Here is a 14299-nt window from a genome sequence, read left to right as displayed (position 1 = left end):
TCCCTACATACAGTTGCGAGGGTAAAACAGCTTACTACTTGGGAAAACTGAACAAATCCAAAATAAGTCCCCAATCACTGTTGGGTTGTTATTTACTGAGTTTGAGCCAATCAGCATTCTCTTACCCTACTTTCCAAAATAGCCACTAATTTTCATTTAGGGGCCCTCTTCTCATACTTGGAGAATGATTTAAATCAGGGCCCGTGTCACTAGGCCATGTGATCAGGTCTAAACCAACCAGAGCCTTCCATCTCCCCTGCCTCAGTGATTGGTTAGAGTAATCTACATGCTGTGTCCTGATTGGTCAGGAAGAGGCGCTGCTTTTTCTAACTGGCCAACTTGTTCCCTCTCATTCTGGTGTGATCATATGGAGACCCCAGAGCCATCCTGCCTGGTGTGACGTAAAAGTCAACATACAAAAAGGATGACTCCGAACTGAAAGACACTTGGGTCCTGACAACATTTGAGAAGTGGATCCAGTTAACTTCAAAGGGAAAAAAATCCACTTCTGGGTTGTTTCAAGCTCAGTAATTTTTTTTCTCCTTCAGATAGTGTGAGCTATTGTCTTTCTAGGTCAGCTTCCTCATTCTTTGACTCTTTAGAGACACGAGTCAAGTTCCCTTTATTCCTCTTAGCTCACTCCAAGCTGCTTTTCTGCCACAACCAAATGAGCTCACAAGGAAGAGCTGATATGAGGCAGTGTGTTGACACAGGTGGCTTCCAAGACAGCTCTGGGCTGGCAGGGCCAGTGGGATTGGAGAGCAAGACTGGGGACACGAGCAGGTGCCTTCAGAGAACTATCCTCAGTTTTAGCTGTCAAGTGCTAAGAGAAGATGGCCTGGCAAAGTGGAAGTTGGGAGTCGTGAATTCCGGTCCCGACTGGTGGAGGTGGGCCACATTCCCTGCGCTTGGCCCAGCCCTGCCCTCTGCACAGCACAGCACGGCCTGCGCTCCCTTCACACAGACTTCACCTAAGGCAGCGTGTTGAGGGCGTTGTGTCTCCCGCTGGAGGGGCGGCCGGCAGAGGCTGCCTCTTTATTTCCATAGCACCAGCCTCTGGCATATCCCTGCTGCTACTTCTTCCAGTCACTTAAGAAGTATTTCCTGAGCACCTACTATGCACAGGCCTTATTCTAAATACTGGGATCAGGAAGCGAATAGTTACGGATCAAATACCAAAATAAACCCTACAGCGTATGAAGCAGAGTTCTGAGGGGTATGGAAGAGTAGGGGTGCAGTGTGTGAGTGTTACTTAAAACTCAGTGATCAAGAAGTGTTCTTGGACAGATGCAGAGATGACTTTTACACAGAGCTGTGAGGGAAGGGAAGGAAACACTCAGTGGATATTTCAGGGAACCGCATTCTAGCCCCAGGGAAGAGCAAAGGTGGATGGCCTACTGTAGGAACCTGCTTGGGTGCCTGAGGAGCACCGTGAGGAAATGCAGCTGATAGAGTGGACAAGGCAGACCTGGGGGGGTTCGAGCCCAGGGTGTCATGACCTGTGTGCAGGGCTTAACAGGGTCCTTCTGCTGTGTGGAGGATGGGGATGGATGCCGACAGGTGGCAGAATGATTGCCACGGTCCAGGGAACAGACTCCAGATGCCGTGCAATGAAGACATGAATGAGTGTCTGAACGGCAAGGACGCTGGCACTGGCCGAACGCGATCATGACTGACCCTATATGCCGGCTTACCCCCATATGGAATAAAATCTCTTTGTGTTCACACACTTGTGATCAGAATTCAAACAGGACACAGCAGAATGGCTGCTCTCCATTTGCTAACATCTGCGCACATGGCCAACAGGTCTCAGGCGCTGGCGCTGGGTCACCTGGTGGCTGTTGTAGGCAGCTGGTTCCCAGTGACCTGTGTGTGGCTTCTATGTGGTGTGGTCCCCGGTTCCTCCTGGCAGGGTGGCCTCAGGGTGGCATCTGACTTCCTACATGGCAGCCAAGGGCTCCAAAAGCCAGGAGCTGCTAGTCTTCTCTGCTGTCCCTCGGGGACCTCTCACTGTGGGCCATACACAGCTGGACAGATGCAAGAGGGGAATGCAGACCCCTACCCCTCCATGGGGGGTGCCTGCAGGTCTGTGGCTATCAAACAACACCCATTGGACCCTCAGGAAGTGGAAAATCAGATCCCGCCTGGGTCCCTGAGCCTCAGCAATCGAGGGTGACTGACTCTTCTCATGCGACTCAAAGGGCTAAATGGCCAGAGTCCAGAGGGCAATAAGGGCTGGTCCTAGAGCGCGGTGCCCTAGCAGCCTCTCCTCTATTTCTGAGAACTAGTTTCCTAGTTATCTGAGAGAAAAGGTAATACCTTTCTGAAATAGTTTTAACAAGTTACTTCTTCCCACTTTTGTTTCAAACTCCTCTTCCTCGCTTTTAAGGAGAAAGGAAGCCACTTAAGAAGCTCCAAAAACCACTCCACAGTGCAGGCTGTGACTTGGGGAAGTGGCCCTAACTCCCCGCGCCCTTCTCAGGGACTGAGTGACCTGGATCTGTAGACCTCTGAGCTCAGAGCCACTGTCACTGTGACACTGTCCAGGAGTCCTGGGGGACAAGGCACTAGGACTTGCTGTGGGAATGCCGTGCCGGGGACTGAGGGCCATGCTGGGAAGCATGGAACCGCCTGCTGGCGGGAGACTACAGGCCACAGAGCCCGTCCAACCTGTCAGCTGTGGCCCAACACCACATGGTTTTTCTCTGGGGCCCAGATAAAATGTGGTTTTATGGTCAGCTCCCAGAAAGTTTTTGGAGACAGCAGCTTCTGGAGCAGGTGCTTGAGGCATGAAGCAAATGGCCCCTTCTGCAAGGGGTGACAGGGGACTTGCCCATGCACTCCAGTGTTGGGTCTTTGTCTTGCTTTCTGCCTGTGTGCCTGCTGCGCTGGGCCTATCCCAGGTGACCCTTCTTGGTTGGTTTAGGAAAGAAGTTTTTCCCCTCCCAGGGGAGGAAGTCCCACCTGTCCCCAGGCAGGGTCTCTTAGTCTCCTGCTGCTCACACTGTACCCCAGGGATGCAGAACGGCACCCACGCCCAGGTGTGACAACTTCCCTAGATGCTGCCAGATGTCTCCAAGGAGACATAAGAGCCTCAACTGGGAACCACGAGCACTGATAACAGCAACACTAGAAATGGAAGTCAGTGACGTGGAGGGTCAGTTTGTGCTGGAAGGGGCCCTGGACCTCGTTCCAAGAGGAGTGGGCTTCCTGGAGGGCCATGAGGGAGACTCAGAGGGTGTGGAAGAGGGCAGAGGGGAAACAACCTGCTCATGGCCACAGTCAGTGTCAGGGACACCTTGTGTCCATTCCAGCAAGGGACTGGGTGGCTGAGTCCTGCAGGCAGCCCTGAGGCCTGGACATTGCCTGGTCACCTTGGGTGACACCTGTCTTCACTGGCTTTTGTCTAAAGCAAGGACACAAACTCAGATGCCCCCAGGGCCAGGCGGGGACCTGGAGAGTGATGAGCCCAGGCTCACAGTATGGGGTGGTGGTGGTACCCAGACCACTCTGGAGACACTGTAAAAACATCCATTCTATTCTCAGAGCATGGCTGGGAAACCTTCACGGCCACTTGCTCTTTCCTGCGCACCTACTGCGTGTCAGGTGCTGTGTGCTGCCGGGACATTGCAGAGGACCTGGGGCAAGCCTCTGTCTTCAGGTGCTGATGGTCTGGAGGGGAGGTCTGGGTGCTCAACAAATGAGGAATTTCAGGGTGTCCTATGGACTTCAGCGGAAGCCTCCAGAGTGACAGGCCGGACAGCAGCACTTCAGGGCAGGCCTCTGGGAGGGAACACTTGTACCAGGAGGAGGAGGTGGCAGGCAGGCTGATAAGCAAACACTCTACAGAAGGAAAAAGCACATGCAAAGGGCCTGTGGTGGGAGGCCAGAAGGCAGGCGTGCATGGCAGAAACAGGCGTGTGAGTGGCGGGCTGGCACAGGTAAGAGGGCTCTGTTCCTGAGCCCATGCCTTGTGGGTAAGCCGCGCCTGCTGTCCTCTTTGGGTGTTTAGGGGAAATGGGAATCAGACAGAAATTTCCACCTCTGTTCTTTGTTCCTTTGTCTCAGCTGAGGACAAAAGCTTCCCTGGCAGTGAGTTACAGAGTTATTTTTGCAAAAGGCCTTTGGCCAAAAGCAATAAAGTCGGACTTGAACAGAGTCATTATTCACGCCTAATTGTGGACGGGCTCTCAGTAGGGCTGCTGCAGGCCGCCGGCCATGCCCACCCCTACCCCATTTCGGAACTGCACACTTTCCCAGCCCCGATTACCCCCTACAGAATGCGTATTTTAGTGTCCGGAGAGTGTTGTTTCCTTCAGGAAGAAGGTACAAGGCATGAAAGGCTATGTTGGTTGCTGGGTATTAATAATCCAATTATTTCTTCCCTTTCCACCTGATCTGTGGCCTCGTGTGCTGTCCTCGCCCATCAGCCTCTGCGATTAGCAGGCAAGCGCTCATTAGCTCACCTTGGAAACGGCTGGCGCTTACAATTATTCCAGAAGCTTGGACCCACAGGCGGGGGGGGGGGGGCAGGAATCTGAAGCAACTTTTGCCAAATAATCTGCTAAGTTTAGGGATTTGAGCAAGTGGAGAACATCTGGGATGAGCCCCACTTCCAAGCCGGACATGCTGTGCAATCTAATTAGGAACTGGAAAGAGACCAGTGGGAAGGGAGAAAGATCCGAGCCTCTGCAGGTGGGGATCAGTTTCTCTGACCTGTGGCCTCACAGCTGCTAGGGGACTTGCTGGGTGTCACCAAGCGGGCTGGGGCTGGAAGACAGGGATGGCAAGGGTGCCAGGGTCCACGGCAGGACACTGGTGCTCTCCCTGCCAGGGCCCCACGCGAAGAAGGCACTGAGGCACAACACGGCTTCTGGACGTCAGTACCGCACCACACAGAGGAAGGGGCCGCTGGGCGCGGTGGCCCAGATCTGTCATCCCAGCTGCTCTGGACACTGAGGCAGAAGGACTGCAAGTTTGAGGTCGGCTTGGGCAACTCAACAAGACTGTCTCAAAATAAGGAATGGGTTCAGTGTTCCCTGGGTTCAATCCCCAGAATGAGACACACAGAAAGAGAGAGAGAGAGAGAGAGAGAGAGAGAGACAGAGAGACAGAGTCAGACAGACAGACAGAGGGAGAGACAGAGACAGACAGAGAGACAGAGACAAACTGAAACAGACACACACACACACACACACACACACACGGTGGGAGGGGCTCCTACATGCCCAGCAGCACCTGTTGACATTCTACTTATACTCGTCTTAAAAAATTCATTTATCTATTCATTATTAAATGCTAATGGCTCCTCCAGGACAGGGTTGCCTAGGCAAAGGCCATGGACTGATTTCTAATTTTACTTGTCTGCCCATCTGTCGAGTATCTGGTCCCCTTCTTTGAACAACAGCACCCCCATTTTTGTAGCGACTGCACCCACGCAAGGCGAGCGCCTGCCTCTGGGCTCCGTATGTAGTCCGGCGAACTTCCTTTTCCACCGGTTATCCTCTTGCACCCGTGCAATCACCTGACCGAGCTCAGTCATCAGGCGCTCGCTGCGCCTGCCTCTCACAGACAAGGGAGTGAATGGAGGATGGTGTTCCCACAGGACGTGACCAGGTGGAGGGGTGCAGCAGGGAGCATTTGTCCCACTGGGGCCTCCTTCAGGAGGCTGATAGCAACTCTCCCCAGGCTCCAGAACCTCCCTGTTCTTGTCCTTTCCTAAGCTTGGTTCCCCGACTTTCTAGGGACTCCCCAGGCCTCCAGACGTCCCCGTAAGGAACCCTGCTTGTCGTCTGCAGGCATCGAGTTCAGCGCTGCCGCCCTGTGTGTGGTGGGCTAGTGCTTCAGCAGACCCTCAAAGGCCACACTGCCTGGCCTTCACACCCTTGTGCAGTCTCTACTCCATGAAACAGAGCCTGCTCTGACCTACACAACAAGGCAGAAGGGACGCTCTCACGGTTCTGGGCTTAAGACCCGGCAGCTTTCATTTCTGCAGTCTTTAGAATCCCGCCTGCTTGCGAGCGCCATGCTGTGGGGAAGCCCCAGCAGCCACGCAGGGGAGGGCACAGGTGCTCCGCGGGGCCCCACATGAGGCCCCACCTGGGGGGCCAGCCTGGGTGCTAGTGAGCTCACACAGCCTGGCTGTCAGTGAGGCAGAACTGCCTGGTCAACAGCGGCGTCCTCACCAGAGCACTCGGAGAACCGCATCCGTGCACTCATTCTCTCCGGCAGTCATTCGCTCAGGGCCAGTGAGCCGCCCACAAGAGAGGCCACAAGAGGGACAAATGCAAAGCTGCACCCGCAGCACGGCAGTCTCCTCTTTTACAACATGGAGGTGACACAGGCCCTGGTACCTGATGATGGAGTGCCTGGCAACAAACACTCTACAGATGTTTTTTCTAATGGTATCACAAACCTATTTGCAATATGCTGTCCCCAGAGAGTGGCCATTTGGCACAAACAAACTCCAGGAGACAAACTCCAGGGCCCGTGTGGGTGGGCAGGGAATGTACACAGCTGACACTGGCCTGGTGTAGGAAACCCACCTTCCCTTTCAGACCTCCCGACCACTTCGGGCAGAGGTATAAGAATAGAGAACACAGCTCTGCAGTGGGCAAAGCAGAAAGCCAGTGGGATGGTAAGAGGAGATGGATGCGGCCACAGCCCCAGGGAACAGGGACTGGCAGGAACTGGGCAAAGAGGAGGACCCGGACCGGCAAGACGAGGCAACAGGTAGCCTGCAATCAGCTTCCTGTTTTCCACAAGTGGAAAACTCTTTCACTTTTAGGAAATGAAATCTCACAACTGCTAAAAATCTGATGGCTATTTTCTGCAAGGTGTAAAATAGCCTGTAGATTAATAAAAGGAAGCAGATAGACTCAAGCCCAGCATAGTCCCTTCCCGAGGGCAGGCAAGCAGGGCTGGTGTCACACCGCTGGCCTCACTGTGGCTTTCTGAGCCCCACCTTCACTCCAGGCAGCTGCAGGAGCCTCAGCTAATCCCAGAGAGGGATAAAGGCCATGAACATAAAACAAGACAGTGTCCTGAGAAGGTGGTGACATCTGACCTGAGACCTTAAGGATTAGAAGGAGCCAGGCTTGGGAGACCAGGTGGAGACAGCAGCCAGGGCAAACAAAGGCCCTGAGGTGGCAGCTGAGAGGCAGTCATGTGGTGAAGAGTCTGCTGAAGGGAAGGTGTGTAGGCAGCTGCCACCCCCTATGAGCCGCTCTGGGACTCTGGGACATGGGACATGCCCTGTGGAGTACCCACCGAGCACCTTTTTTCCGGTGTTAGTTCTTAGCCATACCCTGTGGTGCAGTCACCCAGCGGTGGGGGAGAGCCACCTTGTGCCTGGGCCCCCACCCAAGGGTGCTGGTTTAGTCTGGGTGTGGCTAAGCACTGGGGACCTCAGGAGCTCCTCTGCAGATGTGAGGGGGTCTGCCTTGCTCCCCAGCACCTTCCCATGCATGTGGTGATAAATGCTACCCGGGGCTTGAGGACAGACTCTGGGCTCTGTCCTCTGAGTCTGGTGGCGAGGTTTGCTCTGCTCTAAGGGATGGGAGAGGAAGGCAAGAACAATGTAGCCACAATGCCTCATGCCAGGGACCTGCGGCCACCTCTGAGCCAGGCTTACCTCATCTGTCACCAGCAGACTGATGGTCTTCCTCATGGGCACGGAGCCTGGGGACACAGGGGCTTGGCAGGGTGCCCAAAGCTAACAAAGGCCCCCCAGATACGAGTGGTAGTGACTGTGATGGCGAGTTTGGCAGCACCAGCCCTCAGGAACTGTCCCCACTCAGGCACTGACCCCCAATCCCACAATAGCTCAGGGGGACACTGCTCTGATGTCCCCAAAAGATGCTCAGAAAAGTTCGGCGACTGGAGAAGCCAGGTTGGGGCCTGAGCCCCATAGTGTCCGGCTATGGGGCTGTAGTGTCAGCTGTGACCACTTGATGGCCCTGGGGACACCTCTAAAGCCCTGTGCCACATTCTCCATCCCCACCTGGAGCCTAGAATAACCTCTAACTGCTCTTGCTGGCTGGAGTCACCTTGCAGGCATGAGTCACCCGGAAGGAGATGAGGGGTTCCCCTCTAAGGCCCATCTTTTGGGGGATCCTGTCTTCATCAAGGGGTACCCCCGGAGGTGGAGTATGGGGTACTGCACGACTGAGGACACTGCTCAGTGACAATCCTTCAGGCAATCTTTAAAAATATTTGCTGTAAGAAGAGAATGTTTGATCTGGATATTTGGGAACCTCTGGGCTAAGTCACACAGCAGAATCCCATTTTTACTTCTCTGTGTTTGGTTTAGAGATGAATATGAAACCCTACTCTGGTCCAAAGGAACAAAGCGTTCCGTAGTGTGGGTGTTCTTCGAAAAATGTTGATCTCTGATTAAAAGTGAAACAGTAAGGAGTCCTGCCTTATAATCCCACTTGGCAAAAGGACGTGATGTCTGGAGCTTGGGCAGCCACACTGAAATCACGAGGCAATCAAGCCAAAGATGTAATACAGAGCAACAGGAGACAGAAGGAACCTGTGTTTCCGACGACATCATTGTATGCACAGCAAAGGCCTAGACCCCCTTGCTTTAGACTTCTTCGGGGAAATTAATGTCTCTAGTCTACTCTAAGCTGAGACGTCTATTACTCAAAGTGAACATAGCTGGAGCAACATTCAGATGAGTCTGATTCTAAGCCCTCAGGAATCCCGGTGATCGCCCCCCTCCCTGAGCTGTGCATATAGATGGGCTGCGTTCAGTCCTCAGGTCAGAAACACAGCCCCCACCCCCATCTTCAGTCAGGCTCCAGCATCTCCCGGGCTCCTGTGAGCTGGTGGTTTCATGGAAGCTCTGCCTGTCTGGCTACCAAGGTGGATCGAGTCCCCACTGGGTTCTACACCACAAGCCAATTTAAGGAAAACTGTCAGCAACATTCTTTCTCACCACATCTGGCGTCCACCTGGCCAAACATCTCGAGTGCAGCTCTGGCCCCTGGGGCAGGCCCTGCCCACCGCCTCCCCCATGCAAGTGGGGCTTCAGACTGAGCCTGTGATAGATGGAATTTCCCGCTGTCACCAGGGGGGCCCAGGTGCACCAAGCAGCCGGCCAGGCCTTCCGCCAGGCGAGGCTAAGGGTCAGAGGTCGGGGGACCCCAGGCAGCGTGTGCTTCAAGATCACACAGAGGGACAACAGGGACTTTGGGTCATTCTGGCTGCAAAGAACCCCAGAGGGTCCAGGGCTAGGTTGGAGGAGCAGCTCTGAAGTCTGCACCAGCGGACTGCAGCTCAACCCAGGAGTCTGGGCTACCTGCTGGGCCAAGATCCTCCAAGACCCAGGCATTACATTACCCCTGTGTCTGCTGTGCAGGCGACAGCTACTCTACTTAGCTCAGTCTGCTGATTGCTGAACCAGGGCAGGGAAAGGGAGTTCAGCTCGAGCCTTCAGAACTCCCCGGGAAGTCGGCAGGGGCTGGAGTGTGGGCTGTGCTGAAATATTCATCAAACACACGCGACAGACTGGGCGCATGCCGGGACACAGGATTCTCTCCCTAGATGAGGGTGTCTGGCCCTGAGGCTTTCAAAACCCTGGGCCGGCAAGAGCTCCTGAATTCAGGGCAACTGCAGATGCATGCGGCCACACCCTAGGAGCTTCGGGTCACACAGGTGGCACAGAGGTCTGGGCTGCTCCCTCCCCCAGGAGTCTCTGCGCCGGGCCACTAGCCACCCAGTGTGTGAGCAGTGTCCTGGACATGGAGGATGGGACATGAAGCAGCACCCACGCGGTGCCAGGAGTGCCCCTCCACGCTTGTGCTACCTGTCCCCTAGGAAGCGGACGCACCCTTAGTGACACCCCCTGCTCTTTCCCAGGAAGTCCCGTTGGCGCCTCCTGCAAGTGACACCCAGGGCACAGCTGCAATGCGGCTCCAGGGCACCGCCCTGCAGGCAGCCCACGTCCCGGCATCCCATCTGCCACACACATACATTTCTCTTGCAGCGGCTGCCAAGGCCTCTCTGAGACCTCTGCCCTTCCATTTGCGTCTGGACCAAGGACCCAGATGGACCTCTCTGCTCTGCCGCAGGGCCTTTGCACTGGCTATTTCCCTACCAGGATGCTCTCTTTCCAGGTTGTCCCAAGGCCGGCTACTTCCTGAAATGTAGGCCACAGCTCACAGGGCTCCCTTCAGAGAGGCCTGAAGTTGCCCCCATCTCAACCCATATTGTGTAGCCATATTTTACCAGTCAGGGCACAGAGCCCCTGTGTGTGGGCACAAGTAGGGACACCCTCAGCCAGGCAGGTCCTTCAGGTCCCCCATCTCTGTGTCTCTGGTGCCCACACAGGCGCCCTGCTCATGGCCCAGTCTGACCTCACAGCATAAATAAGCCTTAGAGTTGATTTTCATGGAGCAGGGTGGACGAGCAGCCCCTAAAAGCTTACGACCGGGGCCAGGCTGCATCTACACAGGTAGGTCCCGGGACGCCTGCTGCCCTGGGTGGGGCGGGGCGGGGGGATGTTTCGAGGTCCTTGCCTCAGCTGAAGGGCAGACAGGTCCCTCTGACCACTGCTGCTCACGTTAGTGCGGTCACTTGCTTTTCTTCCACGCAGGACCCCCAGCTTGTGTTCTCCCAGGTCTTGCAGTCCTTGCGGTCAGTGTCCCTGTCCAGGGCAGGTCTAGGGTGCTATCCTGAGCAACTCACGTCCAGGGTCAGTGACTCATTTGCACTGAAAACAGAATATCCAGCTTGAGGGGAACTCGGGGCGCAGGCGGGCGTTACCTCTGGAGAAGCCTGCTCTTCCTTCACACAGACAAGAGGAGAGCCTTGCGCCTCCATTACGCCAACAGCCAGACGCTACCCTAAGCACATGACGCTCATGATCTCATCCCTTCCCTTCCCACAGCCCGGACAGGTGCTAGGATCACCACCCTGTGTCGGAGAGAACACGGAGCACAGAGAGGTGGAGTCACGTGCCCCCATCTTGCTGCCGGGCAGGGGGCCAGGTAGCCCTGCTGTCCTCATCACAGTGCCCACAACTGCCGCAGCCTGTGGCCTCAGAGCTGGGAAGAAAGCCGGAGCCACAGAGGCAGAGCAGGGATGGGGGAAGTGGATCCTTGTGACCAAGTCTGAACCCCGAGTTCATCGTGCTTGAGGCAAAAGCCACCCTAAGATTCTCAGTAAGGAAAACAATAGGGGCCCTTCTGCTTAAGCTGGTTGGAGGTTTTTTTCCTCTTTCCTTTCTCTGGGTTGCAAGAGAAAAGAAACTGATTACTCTATAGTCCTTCTAGGAAAAGCCTCCTAACCGATATTTCTGCCACTCGCACGGCAGCTGCTCAGGGAGCCCGGCCCAGGCGCTGAGGCGCGTTGGCCTCCTGCCCGCTCCCAGCCGGGTCTGTAACCCTAACGCCAACTGCGGCCAGCCAAGCGCCTCTTCCCCTCTAGGCTCCAAGTGAGGCCTAGTTCCCTAGCAACCGCCCCAATTAGGCAATCACGCCATTTATCAGGATGCCAATTAATTATAATGATCTTAATGATCTACCAATTAGATAGTGCCTTGAATCCGGCTGGATGGGGGCATCTGCAGATTCGTCCCAGGGGCTGTCGCAAGGCTGTTTTGGGGTGGCAGAGCCCAGAAAGGGTGCCCTCGCAGGGGAGCCAGTGGGGGTTCGCATTGGGGCTCCCTTGCCCAGCCACACACAGTGCCAGGGCTGATGTCATGTGTCCCAGACCTTGGACCATGTTGGGACAACTCCACCACCATTAAGGGTCACACCTCTGGGAGAATGTTCAGCCTTCCAAAGGGCTAAAACCTCTCAGATGTCACATTTGCCAGCTTTCTTTGCATGATGACCATAGAGGGAGGGCAAAGGAACCCAGCAAATACAGTTTCCTCTGGGAAAAAAAATCCTAAAAGACAAACCCAAGACTCCTCAGAGGTAGGTGGTATGAGAGAGCTGAATCCTGATGGCTTTCTACATTCCTGTGCTATTTGTGTGGGCTTAGCCTGTGTTCTTCCTACATTTGGATAAAAGGCCAGGGTTGAGAGGAGCCCAGGGGCTCTACTACTGACCACTGTAAACAAGTCACAATCCCCTCTGTGCCTCAGTTTCCACAGCTTTAACATGCCAACAACCATAAGACCTGGCTCTTGGAGGTTTTGTGTGGACCCGACGGTTAGTAGGTATCATGGCTTTGAACCCTTGTGGCCCCTGGGTAATCCCTAAGTTATCTATGGGTTCTAGACTCAACTTTTTCTTTTAACTACAGACTGCTCAGAAATGCTGATACACTTAGTAGCATAGGGCTGCTGGGCAAAGTCTAAAAACAATAATGACAGGCTGGGTGATAGTCCTGCCTGGCTGGCCCAGGAGACCACAGGCCACCCCACCTGCCTACCCACTCCAGGGTAAGTAGGAACAGTCACCAAAGTGGGAAAGGGGGAGAGAAACATCATCCCAAATCCAAAACCAGACTTGAAAGACTTGAAAGGGCTGGGACCCCTCACTGGGTCCTCAGGGTGGGGTCACAGTCACAGCCACTCGTAAACACGTGCACAACCTCAGCCACCTGCAGTGAGTGGGGCCTCCTCCAATCCCAGGATGTCTGCACTCAGCTCACCCACCCTTCAACCCTTCAGCTCAAAAACTTAACATGTTATTAGGGTTTCACAAAAAGCCATAAATTCAAATAAAAAAAAACCCCAAGGAGTACACACAGAGCCCAAAGCCCAAAGCCACACCGACCCTCAGCCACGGTAGTGAAGCCAGCAACCTGCCCTTCTGCACACAAACTCGGCTGCGAACTGGGCACCTGTCCACTGCATGTATCAGTCCAGCCGGCACCACTTGCAATGCTAAATCCCACAGCTGTCCTGAATTTTCCTCTAGGAGAGGGATGAGCAACGCTGGGACGACCTCTCTTAAGGGGAAGCGGGAAGCGGTCTGCAGTGCATCACCCCATCCCCTTTGATCTTTAATGAATGGCTTGACTTAATTACACCCCTCCCCCCCTTGAGCTAGGGGAGGTGGGGTCGAAGGAAGGCAGCCCCCTCACTATTAACTGCACCATGTAACTCCGGGGAGAGACTCTCCTGTCCCTCTGGGAAAGCTGTCTCACCTGCCTGGTCACCCCCAGAAACCTCATCCCCAGAGGCTTGGCTCCAGAGCAGGCTGTGGGGGGCACCGTGGGAAAGAGGCAGGGGACAGATGGAAGGGAGGGGGGCATCCCAACACGCACAGATGAGCTCACCCTAGATTCAAACGTAAGCCGAATGTAATTACTTGGTTAATTAAATATTGACTTTTAACTCCAAAGTGATTAAAACAAGCTGCAGGAAAGGCTATTCAGAAAGGGGGTGGATGAATCACAACTTCCAAGAAGGAGGGGGCCCACAAGGAGGGTCTGTGCCGCTCTGCCTACTGTGTGCAGGCGCCTACGGTATGCAAGGGCGTGGTTGGTGCTCACGGTCCTGGAAGGTCGGGACTTGAGAACCGGGGCCACCGTGCAAAACCGGGATTTCTTACTACTCTTCCTCCCGAGACCTCTCCGTACCCAGCCACCCCTCCAATGAGCCGGCTGCTTGGGGCGCAGGAAGCCGACTCAGCTCTTCCACGTTTCCCTGGAACCCAACGCGGAGGCTGGCACGAGGGCGCTCCATAAATGCGGGTAGATCGAATGAATGAATTACTACACCGAATGTTCAAAAAAAGAGAAAAAGTTCACCCCTAGCAATCGCCGCAGCTTCACTGCCCGACTACAACCCCGAAGCCCCGGGAAGACAGCATCTCTCCGAAGGGCGAAGAATCTGCTTCTGACCTGGCCAGGAAGGAAGTTTGCCTTTCCAATCCTATTTGTCCTTTTCCCTCGCTGCGAGTTCTCACTCTGAGATCCGGTCCACCGCCTGCCCGTGTCCTGCCCGGACAAGCCCCACGTGGGCCGGCTTCTAGCTGGTCCTCCAGGTCTTAACCCAGAGGGGTCACGCAGGCCGTACCCCAGCGGCCGGCGGGCCGGGGCGCGCTCCCCCAGTTATGGGGCGCGACGGGAAGTCCTCGCCCGCTAGCCAGGCCCGCCGGCGGGGTCAAGCGGGTCACCCCCTGCGGCCAGCCGGCGCCGGCGCCTCCCGGCCCGTCCCACCTCCCCGCCCAGCTCCCCGGCCGGAGCCAGGCGGTCGGGACCGGCCGGAGCTCACCTGGGCGGCGCTCACGGCCGAGCTCAACCAGGTGAGGATCGGGCTGCAGGAGCCCCGCGCCCCACTCACCGCGCGCACCCCGGGCGGCCTCACCCGGCGCGGGGCGCTGCCGCCTCT

At 55.5% G+C, this 14299-nt stretch overlaps 1 protein-coding gene across 5 annotated transcripts in view; it reads right to left on the bottom strand.

The window, feature by feature from the left end:
* Positions 1 to 14299, bottom strand: part of Sulf2 (sulfatase 2) — a 103233-nt gene that overhangs the window by 88086 nt on the left and 848 nt on the right. Inside the window, exon 1 of one of the 5 annotated variants that reach the window (XM_023720765.1) lies at positions 14252 to 14293. The exons of 3 other annotated variants lie outside the window; for them this stretch is intronic. The gene's annotated coding sequence lies outside the window, so the exon portion shown is untranslated. Of the gene's footprint in view, positions 1 to 13809; positions 13998 to 14251; positions 14294 to 14299 lie in introns of those variants that run through there. One more of the 5 variants, XM_023720764.1, reaches the window with a different exon arrangement.

The sequence above is a fragment of the Octodon degus genome, unplaced genomic scaffold, assembly GCF_000260255.1.
Source record: "Octodon degus isolate 3935 unplaced genomic scaffold, OctDeg1.0 scaffold00077, whole genome shotgun sequence".
In the NCBI taxonomy this organism is placed as follows: domain Eukaryota; kingdom Metazoa; phylum Chordata; class Mammalia; order Rodentia; family Octodontidae; genus Octodon; species Octodon degus.
This window is presented reverse-complemented; position numbering and strand designations above follow the sequence as displayed.